Genomic DNA, 12144 nt, shown 5'->3' on the forward strand with positions numbered 1-12144 from the left:
GGGAATAATAAGAACATATATTGTACACAGATGAATAGCAGGAAGGAAACTTAATATCTTTTCTGTGATCATTTGTATATTTTTCCTCTGCTGTGAAAATATTTCATCATTTGAATTAATTGAACCCAATATAAATTCAAGCTGAGTACAGCTGGTGGTGTTGTGATGATTAAACTGCATGCTATGTAGAGCGTGAGGATCAGCATTTTTTAGAAATGTATTAAAAACAAAGTTTACTGCAAAACTGAACCCATTTTTTGCACTACTTTTTAAGTATTAAAAGGCTGTCGTCAACTGAGAAGTATTGTGGTGTTATTTAACTTATCTGCATAAAAACCTCTTACCTACCTAGGCAAATGTGCAGGATTTTGTATATTTACTTTCTCTATGAGTGAATGAGTATAATCATCTCCTCTACTCCTGTTCCTTTGGAGTCCACTGGAGAATATCTATTCTCAGTCTCAGCTAAGAGCAGTCTAGTCAGTGCTAAGGAGTAAAACTCTCATCCCTGACATTATATATCTTGCTTGATAAGGCTGGTAGTACATAAAAGTAATTTGCCTTTCTGTTTTTAATTTGAACACAGCTGGAACTGAGATTTAAAGGTCATATTATCCAAAATATACTTTACCATGTTTTTCTAACACTAATATGTGTTCCTAGTCTGTCTACAAACCCCCCAATGATGAGAAAAGTCCATCCTCTCTGTCTTTTGCCTGCTCCACTTTTCAGAAAATGTGTGCTCAAACAGGCTGTTTGGAGATTTTCCCTTTGTGACATCACAAAGGGCAGTAACCCCTCCCCCAGGTGGGTGACACTCCCACAGCTAGGTGTTTGTTCTGCTCTCTGAGTCTGCCTTCTCACTGAAAACTACAGGACATGGAACGAGAAAGCCAGCGACACATTGCAGCAGAACATAGTGTGCGGAGTCTATAGGCTCCGACCTTATCACTACTTGCAAATTGTTTTGTCTATTTTTACACACATTTTTACACGCAGAAATTTGAGGAGTGATGGTAAGATATCTTAAACCCGTAGTCTGAGCCTATAGCTGGATGCTGGGGTGATGGTGAGGCTAAAAGCAAGAGCGCCAGTGCAGACGATGGAGGAGCAGAGGGAGAGGCCGGAAATCCTGCAGCTTAAATAGACAGCAGATCAGAAGGAGGTCTTGTCAGGTTATTGCTGATAATGACAGTCATGTCAAGTTTGAAATCAGTGCAGCTAGCTTGCATGAGTCGCCTCATTACTTATAAGTCCAAGTTTTTAAGGTCTTTTTGCAACATGTTGCTCCTGATTACAAAAGAAATCCAAAAAGCATTTTTTTGTAACACCACTACTGTTACTTGGCACAAATGTTAAAGGATCTTGAGTCTAATCCACCTGCACCAACATTTTGTGAAAGCATTACAGGGTTCTATACATTTGTTTTTTGTATGCATGCTGAGTGAGAAAACATTGTTTTGTTAAATAGAATACATTTTTGATTAATCTTAATAAATTCAGACTTTTGAAATGTGATTATTAAAAGTTCTCGTTTTGTGATAACAATTAAATTTAGCTTTATTAGTTTAAAGAAGTAAAAAAAGAATAGGTTGATGGAAGCAATACCTGAGATGTTTTTCAATTTAACCTGTATTTAATCAGGTGAGAAGCTTGTTGGGATTAAAATCTCTTTTTCAACAAGAGTGTCCTGGACAAGACAGGCAGCTGCACAGTTATCACATTTTCTGTCAGACAATGAGCAGTCATACATATAAACGACGGGTTGCTGGTTAAGGTCCCAGTACAGGCCAAAGTATGGAAATTGGTTTGTTAGCTGGAGTGCTGACTGTAGAGGTGCTCTTGAGCAAGGCACCTGACCCCTACCAGTTTAAGAGCACTCGGTGGATGGCCCCTACACTCTGATTAATGCATGTCAGCAGGACTTGATTGTGCATGTGTGTATTTCAGGCCTATGTGTTAGAGTAGCATGTCTCTCAATAACAGAGTGTAAACCTGAATTAATAAAGTATATATTTTGTAATTCATAGATTAAAAGACTAAGTGAATTGTAGAACTGTAAAAGACAAGTTAAACAGCAAATATGTCAAATATTTTCAAAGTAGCCAAATTATTCCCAATTTTGAGAAATGCACTGGCATGAAAAATGAAAGGCACTTTGAGGTGGACCTAACAGGGCACGAACCAGACAGGTTTGACAGTTTTCATCCTGGTTGCTGCTTAAGATTTGAAACTATTGGTCAGTCACAGCAAAGTGAGGGGTAAGAATGCTTTTTTTAAACATTTGTGTATGTGTCAAATCATTTCTGGAACCAACTATCCTATGAGCAAAGCCAAGTTTCTCATGAATTGGTGACATGTACAGAGTTTCAGATGAGAAAATAGTGTGGATTTGAATTTCTCTTTAAAGTTCCTTTTAAGACCTCACACAACTTATTTTATAATTTTTTTCCTGAAAGCAAACATCCCTTTGAGAATAGCCATTGTGAACAAATATAAACAATATTACAATAAGTGATACTTTATAAAAAAAACCTGCTTCCCTACTAGCAAACCTAGACATACAACCTCCTTCTTGTTTAGTCCAGACAGGTTGAAAAAGGTAGCTTTGTCAGATATTCTGTAGCGCAGAGGTCTGCAAGCCTCCACGGACAAGCAGAGTTAGTCTAAATCAGGGGTGGGCAACTGGCCGCCTGAAACCATGAAAACCAGAAATATGTCCAAAGTAATATTTTATCAATGGTATATGTTGAGTTAAATTTGAGACATAGTTAACTGTAAACGTTTTTGAATCCTACAATTTTGCCCCTCGGCAGTGAGAATTAAATGAGTGTGGCCCTTGCTGTGACCAAAGTTGCCCATCCCTGGTCTAAATGAACGGAGCTCAGAAGTTGAAAACAGGTAGAAAACTCTTAAAATGTGTTGTTACTTCCCAACAGACAAGAATTATGTGCAGCATCTTTTTTATTTCAGTAGCCTACTGTTAGAAATGTTTTAACTGTAATTGTTGGAGCCATTTAGCGCCAGGTGTTGCACACAATCACGGCGCACTCACACTAGCAAAGTTGTCCAGTACTTTGCTTAAGCACAATTGTCCCGCCTCCCCCCATTCCCCCGCTGGCCTACACTCACACTGCTCCAGGACTAATCGGGCCTCAGCATGGTTAGCTCTTGTACATAACGTCGTTATACAACACATGCATGGCTTTATGTAATTATGAAGCGTGCTCAGTTTACAAGACAGGCAAACTTGAGAGAAAAAAAAAAAAGAAGGACGGGCAGTCGGGTCCACATCCGCACATCGGGGAAACACAAGAGACCATGACAGCTACTTTACTGACTTTGTGGCTTGTTTTGAGTCTTATTAGTCAGATACAGTCAGAACCCTGAGGGAGTTCACCATAATGAAGGCTGTCCACATTATGTACCTGCGTGCCTGTGCTCTTGCATGAACTTTACCGTGCCGAAGCACACATCTACAGAGCATGCCAGCGCCAAGGAAGTGTAGCTTGCTTGAGCCCAGATCGGAGCGCTCATACTTGTAAAATGAACTAGACTTTAGGGGTGAAGCGTGCTTGGGTACGGTACGGATGGCTAGTGTGAGTGCACCCTTAGAGGTGGTTTTTGACCGTGGCAAACAGAGGCAAGACAATCTGAGAAAACATGTACTTTAATAAAGTTCTTGATAAATCTATGTTTTGTTGAATTGTTAAATCGATTGACATATTCAACAAAAAGATATTGTGTTTTTCAGCTCCTGTGATTTCACATTGACTGTAAGATAAGTTGAGACAGCTTTTCCATTATGGCAATACCATCCTTGGGCTTCAAAACTCATCTTCAGAACCCTATAGGTGACATCACTTAGAATATGTCCATGATTTATTGATACAGTCTTTGGCAAAAAAACAAAAACAAACTTGAGAACTTGAGGCGTTGGGTTTTGAAATACAACTTTACCCATTAAACCAACTGTTCTGCCAGAATGGTAAAATATGACCAATAACACAACAGAATCTTTCGGCAGGGTGATTACACACAAACTCTGCTGAGTGTAGAGTTAGGGCCACACACACTGCTGAAACTGCACGTTTGTGTATACTGAACTCTACATCCTTTTGTCATACACTCACACACCACTCTTTCCATCTCTCAGGTATCAAACTGATATTCCTGAGGTGAGGAGGTAGCACAGTGTATTCTCCACGTCTGCGCAAAGCACTCCTGAACATCGGCCCATTGTGCTGCTTGCTAGCCTGCCACTAGCGGATAGAGTTCATGTTATATTTATGTAGCCTTAAGCACACTGTCTCCCTATCTCCCTTAATCATTCTCTCCCTCCCCTGTTCTCTCTCTCTCTCGATCTTCTGCTGGGTTGAACTCTTGCCAGCTTCACTAGGTCTCCCCTCTGCAGACAACAATGTTCCATCTCGTTGCTTTTGCCCTAGATATCGGCTATTTTTATATGGAATAATTAGACACATAACTGATTTAAATACTGCAAAGCCCTGTTCCTTTGTCTCGACTTAATGTGGGCTGGGTGCGCAATGCCAAAGGTGTAAAGTGCATTTCATTATATAATCTCATGTGCATTAACAAACTGTATGTGTTCCAAAGCAATATCCCTTCAATGCAGGTAAATCAGTAAACGTATGGTGAATGTACTTTAATTGTATTTATTATTTCAAACTCATGTGAATTTCAATTAATTAGATGCATGTGGTGTGTGTGTGTTTGTGTGTCCAAGCTTGTTTGTCTGTGGGTGTGTGCGTGCGTGTACATGTGTGTGCTGTATTCATTATGTGATCTGAAGGTGAGAACGAGGGAGAACATTTAGCCTGCGGTTACTTCTTGATAAATATTCAGTGAGGAGACACAGGAAAAAAGATCAACATAATATTTAATATTTGTTTGGAGCATTTGTGAAGTCTGTTATCCTACACAGTCTTTCTTGCCAAAGCGCAAGGTCTTTGTGGAGGTATCAGTGAGAGTGTGTGCGTGTGAGACGCAGAGTGGAGGCCGACTGCCACAGGATGCCAGCTGTCTGAAACCTCTGAAGAAAAGAAAACATGGAAGTAATGATGATGATGATAATGATGATGCTTTTTGATGATTATGATTTTCCTGATGAAGACACCGACTTGACTTTGAGGATGATCGATATTTTAATCTTCGTGGTTATTCTTGGGATCATTACAGTAATTGGTTGTGATGATGATTGGGAGAATGGTGATGATGATACACAGATGAAGGATGTTTGCAGGTCATTTTTTAGTTGGTTCAATATGTGTTAAACAAAAGATCAGTGTCCCGCAGTTTTTCCATTTTTATTCAAGAGAAGTGGATGACAACTGAACTGTCATGCCTGAGTTACTTCATATTCATCTCTGAGGATTGTGCCGTTCTGTTGCCAGGAGGATGATGCTGTTGTAAAGCAAAATTGTTAAGGCCAGCTGTCTCTCAACCGGAAGGTCAGGGGTTCGATCCCCAGTTCCCACAACCACATGTCTGGCGTGTCCCTGGGCAAGAAACCTAACCCCAAGTTGCTCCCACTGCTTCATCTGCAGCGTATGAATGGGATTTGTTAATTCTGATTATCACTTTACATAGCAGCCACTGCCATCAGTGTGTAAATGGTTAAGTGTGATATGCTGTGTAAAGGAGCTTTGAGTAGTCAGAAGACTAGAAAAGCGCTACACAACAAGTCCATTTACCATTTAAGGCACTCAGAGAGGGACAGCCAGTGCTTTAAAGATAAGTAAACATGTTTACAGGTGGTACAAAAAAAAGTATTTTGTTCTAATTGGTTGATGACTTTATTTGCACACACTGTATGGTGGGTTATTTTGTTTTTACAACTCGCCCATTTAAATTCAATTAAGTTGTGAATAATTAATTGGCCAATCTGACTGTATGCCAGCGCATTGTAGCATTAGGAGGCTTAACCAAGGCCTGCCACAGCTATATCTCTCTGCCTGTTCTTAGGTTGACCACATTTCCAATTTGGAAACCGCTATGGATGGGCTTCCAAACAGCCCTTCAGAAACCAATGGGTGATGTCCAACAGACCATTTTTATATACAGTCTATGGACCCCATGTATAAGAAATTACAAAAAAAGTTCAACCAATCAGTGCAAAAGCTTTGTTATAAAACGACCAAAAACATGAATAGAAGACTCAGTCAATCAGTGTGTTGGCTGTTAGGTGAGCACGCTGTTTGGAGTGTGTTGTATGGTGTGAAAGAAACTACAAAACTAAACATCCAAACAACGCCATGATGCCACGAGGAGCGATGATGAGAGGATGAGAGAGATCTTGGGTTGAATGCCAAATCAAATACACCTGAGAGACTGGCAAGGTCTGCCCAGTGTGACCCAACCCCGCCCACAAGTAGTCTGCAAGATGCATGCAGACAGACAGGGGGGAAAAACACAAGAGCAGTCTCTATGGCTGAGGTCTGCCAGAAGCACAAAGTCTGGTAGGAGGCAGAAACAGTTAGCTGATCTCTGTCTATATGTAATACTATCATCCAATCTTCAGCCCCCAATCTTTCCTTATTAATGTTAGTGTAAACAGTAAATCCCCCCAGCCAGGAAAGTCCACTAATAGCCCCCCAATAAAATCACATATAGTGATCTTATGCTCTATATGATGTGTTTTCATTTACTTTTAGTTGTGCTGGAAGGTTGTTTTTTGTAACCATTGGACAGATGCAGGCTTTCTATTGTTAAAACTACAGCTAACCAGCAGCTGGTGGTAGCTTCATGGTAGCTGAGGAGAGTAGAGGGAGTTTTTAAATGTGTTTTTCACAAAAGACTGGAGTATATAGTTTGGGTTGGTTCAAAACTGTACATTACCAACTTTTTAACATTTCTTTTAAGGCTACTGATGCAAAAGATTACTAAGCCTGTCATGTGGTTGTGAGGTTTTGGGGCCAGATGACCTAGTGGTTAGGTCACGCCCTATGTATGGACGCTGTGGTCCTTCAAGCGGCCCAGGTTCAAGTCCGGCTTGATACTCCTTTCCCACATGTCACTCCCCACTGTCTATCCCTGGTACACTATCCACTGTCCTGTCTAATAACAGCAAAAAGCCCACAAATAAAGAAAAAAATTGTGCTATAAGGTTTTGATACTTTAAGAACCAAGGACTTAATTTTCCAACTTGGATAGAAACCATTAGTAATGTTTGTTTGATTACTGAACATTTCTTTGTTCAGTAATTAGTATTAAAAAAAAAGGGAGAAATGATGTGTACAACTCATACACACAATCACAATGAACCATTTAAATTCCTGTGTGTGTCTTAAGGTCCTGCCTGCCTCAACCGTTAAGGGGTTGTTAAAGAGAAACAGTGGCAGTGTGACAGCACTGCAGCACAAAATTGACTTTCTTTCATTTTTCTTTCTTTCTGTTTTCTCTGGTCTCATTGAGTGCTCGGCTCCAAACAATGCCCCGTTTCCCTGAACGATCCTTCTCTGTTGGGAGCCCACCCCCTTTTTCTTAATTTCCCTCAACCTAAACTGAAAGGAGCCCCATTAAAGAGCGTCATTAGTGCCAGGCCATTTTTTTTGTTTTCTTATTCTCTGAAGAAAGAGGAAGTGTTATCTGTGGCGGACAAACTTAACCCAATTAAGATCTGGTGGGGCGTAGGGGCTTGGCTCGGGACACAGCTGGGGCTGCCAGCTTGCCAATCAGGATCGTAGCCAGCCAGTCAGCCAGACAGGCAGCCAGGCAAGTAGCCAGCCGCCCACTCAGTCATCCAGCAGCCGGTCAAACAGTCAGAAAACAAACCAGCTGCCTACTCCGTACACCCACCGGCCTGGCAGTCAGACAAATAACCAGCCTGCCAAGCAGTTACAAAGGCATTCGGTCAGGTAGCCAGCCAATGGAATGACAAGCCTCTTTATCCCATAAAGACAATCTCTTTAAGAACTTGCTTCTAGTATTCTTGTTGGCATGAGCTCAACTATACAACTCAGCTGGGTATACAGTAAATGGAAGTGAAGTTAGAAATGGTAAATGGAAAATGGACTTTAGCTTGTAGAGCGCTTTTCTAGTCTTCTGACTACTCAAAGTGCTTTTACACTGCAGGTCACACCTACACATTCACACACTGATGGTAGAGGCTGCTATGAAGTGAGACCATCAAAAGTAACCTATTCATAAGCATTCATTAGCCGCCGACAAAGCAGTGGGAGCAATTTGGGGTTAAGTGTCTTGCCTAAGGACAGGAGCTGGGGATCGAACCCCCGACCTTCTGGTTGAGACACGATGACTCTACCAACTGAGCAACAGCCGCAAAAGTATGTAAATGTGAAGAAATGAGATACATTTGTGGATTCTATTTCAAGAACAACGTTATAACACAGTCTTTACCCATTAGAGCTCGAGCATCAACGATGCACAGGCTCTATTGTTTTTCATTTGGAAAAGAGTTTGCCCAAGTCTGCTAAAGGATCACATTTCTGGGGGAGAAATCTTGCACAAATAGAAAAGCCACCAGACCATCAGCTTTCTCAAGAAAGGGTCATCTGAAGATACCCCCTGAGGGTTTAGAACACCTACACTTCTACTACCAGGAAAGGGTAGTGAATGAAGGAGCATCCAGCACCGATCAGCATCCAGACAAAGGGCTTTGGTGTAGGGGGCTGAAAAAACAGGCTTTTTGGATGAAATATCAACTCCATACAAAGTGGGGCTGGAGACCTAGGTTAAATATGCATTCAAGGCCTTACAACAAACCTACTCAAATACTTAAGTTAAGAGGGCTTCCTGTTCAAACTAAATGGCATATCTTAATGGAGTTGGCATAGACTGTAGGTTTATTGCAGTGTTCTGTAGAGGCAGGATGTGTGACGTCCATCATGTAGCCCTCAATCATGTTCCAGGAAGGAAACCCTTTCAAGGGTAGAATGTATTTTTAGCAAAGAATCAGGTCTGTGGATTTTACACCCCTATTTATTATCAGGCATTTAGGCTGAAAAAAAATCCTGGGACAAAAAAAACACCAACAAATAGCTATGGGGTCAGCATGTTTTTGAAGTTGCTGTTGAGATGATGAAATACAACAGCAATCACATCTGATTATTTTCTTCATGAGTAGTGCAAGGTAAACACACAATTAATCTGTTCTTTTTAAAAAGCAATGCACCACAAATTTAATCTTGTATATGCAGGCATTCAAACCGAAAATCAAAAAATTTAAAATATTCCTGAAACACAACAAAGTGAGGGGTTATGTTGGTGGCAGTGTGTTACTTTTGGTCTCTTAGCAGTAACCAAAACCCTGTACAATGGTTTCTAATATTAAAATAATTAAAGAAGGAACTTCACAACTCTGTACAGAATACAAACTGCAAACTAAAGCAATACAGTTTACCTGGTAATGAGGTTGGACAGTCACATTGCAGCAAAATGTTCCAGCTTTAAATCCTGGCTGGGACCTTTCTATGTGGGGTTTGCATGCTCTTGCTATGTCTGCCTAGGTTCTCTTTGTGTACCTTGGCTGTATTCATTTCACATATGCATTTCTGAAGATTTCAAGAAAATTTTAGGCAGGCTGCGTTCGAAATCTTAGATATGAGATATGAGTGCATGGTCAGTGTTTTCCGTCTGATCCATGGGAAATAAGAGTTTTCATCACGTAGGTCTGAAAAGTCTGTAGCTTTTCTGAATCTGAGCACAGGTGCTGCTGAACGATCTGTTTTTTAGTTACATGTTGCCTTTATGGATTGCCAGATGTTATGCCTCTTGTGCAATGTGTAACACAAGGAGGTGGATTGGTTGGGCGAAGTCTTTAGAATTTCCCTCAGGATCAATAAAGTATCTATCTATCTATCTATCTCTATCTATCTTTACTACCCTGCTTCACCATCACAGGTAGTAACAGAGATGTAATGGGGGGATGTGTTATATCTGAGTCCACAATGTTAACAGCGCTGTGTGTGTGTGTGTGTGTGTCTTGGTGATTGTGAAGCTCCTGCTGTGCGCTCACATGCCGTGCCTCTCGTTGCTTCTACAACGCCATAATGAATTGTGAATTCACACACTGGGACACCAATAGGAAGGTGTTACGGTTGCAATGTGTAGTTACAAGGAACTTTTTAACAGCACAGTCGTAACACGCCGTAAAGGGTGTTACGGCTGACTCAAATGCCAAACATAATAAGGGACACAACACAAAGGTTTTAAGTTCTTAATTTTTAGTTTATTGACAATTAAACATAAAGTACCTGAAAAACCAGGAAACAAACTACTAAGGTGTTGCTGCTGTGAAGTTGGGAGAGAGAGTGGTTAATTAGGAGGGCTTGCGTAAATAGACTCAACCTAATTGTCTACAGGGGATGACAGCCAGGTGAAATCAACAGAGGTCACCAGAGGAAGCACCAAACAAACAGGAAACAATAGTGATGTAATAAGGGCTATATTTACACAGCCTCCTGAAATCTCTATGAAGTGGCCGCTTTGAGGATTTCTCTGACTGTTTAGGCCCTGACACACCAAGCAGACGGCAAAGAACTAGTGGCGACGAAGACCACCTGTGGCGAAATATGTCTCCATGTCAGCAGGCGGCGGTAGTCCAATGTTATGACACCAGAAGACCATTTTCACATCGCTGTCGGTAACCACTCGTATTATATGTAGTTTACTAATGGGGAATAATGTCTGATAAAAAGGTGAAAATGACGCTGGCGTTGTCAGCCCTTCTTCTTTTAGTGAAAAAAGACAAGAAGAGGGAGAGGAGACAAATAAGGAGAAACCGCACTAATGGGTGAAAGCATGGATACTACAGCGACATGCTCAAGGAGCTTTCCTGAACCTGAAACCACCCAACAGCCAATCAGAGAGCTTCCTCTCAACGACTGCTGACGACGATTCAACATGTCAAATCGGCCCAAAAAAGGCAGACCGGGGGCGACGGGTAGCAACAACCGCTCACGATCTCCTTGGTGTGTCGGGGCCTTTAGCATTTTAAGATGGTCTTTTTGGGCTTTTCATCTTCAGGCTATACGCTCGGAAACACAATAATCCTGGCTGCTCGACTCTTTAATGACTCTTGTTGATTTGATAACCATTACTCTTAATGGTCCCATATTATGCTTTTTCTGGTTTTATATGCTCTTTAGTGTGTTTTCCATGTGTCCTGTGCATGTTCAGGCACATCTATGTGCAAAAATTCAAAGTCAGCGGAAACGCGGCTTCTCCTACGTCCTCCTGTTAGCTGTAGCATTAGCTGCATGTAACGCTCAGTTCTATCCCCCCTCGATAAAAATTTGCCAGTGTGACGTCTTGTCAGTGTGAGATCACTGATCTAAGCCCATTGGCTCGTTGTGGCATGCCCAGCAGGTCATGTTGCAGGCCCATTCACTTCTGTAGCACGCCCACGATATGCCGTAGCCTGCGGTAGCACAGTAGTGCTAAGGTGCCAATGTTTTTGCTCTCCTCTGAGCCAAAGTGGCTGCATTCCCAATATGGTAAAAGGGGCGTGACATTTCAGAGAACCGTGCTGAGGGACTGACCAATTACAACAGAGCCGACAGGCCGACCAATCAGATCAGACTTGGCACACGTGGTGACTCTGAACGTGGGCACTTCAGAGTCTTAGAGAGAGAGTGAGAAGCGAGCCGGTGCATGGAGCGGCAGTTCATGAAAACAGACACTTTTTTATAACTTTAGCTATTGTGAACATACTTTAGTAGGTACATAGATTGAATATACGAACCCCAAAAAGGGCATAATATGGACTCTTTAAAATTGGCATCATAACACCGCGTTAGTTGTGGGTGACCTACTTCTGAGCCACTTTGTTCGGGATTATCACAGTGTCTCCCTCTGGCACTTTAGTAATGCAATGGCTGCCATCGGTCGTGAGTGGTGAACTCACTTTACAGATCAGAGGGGCTGTCTGTTGTGTACTTAAATTTGCATTTAAAAGTTTAGACCTGAATAAAAGATGATTTTTCAGATGAATTATAAGGAACAAATCCTGTGTTATATTTGGACAAATAGGGTATATATTTCATCAAGGTCTCAGATAAATGTGCCCTTTGAGTGCTCTCCTATTATTGCTCTGGGCCTCTGGTAACCTTAAATGTTAACACATTTCTTTAAAACCTGGACTCCACCACCACAGGGCGAAAT

This window comes from Labrus bergylta, chromosome 7, assembly GCF_963930695.1.
Source record: "Labrus bergylta chromosome 7, fLabBer1.1, whole genome shotgun sequence".
Classification (NCBI taxonomy): Eukaryota; Metazoa; Chordata; class Actinopteri; order Labriformes; family Labridae; genus Labrus; species Labrus bergylta.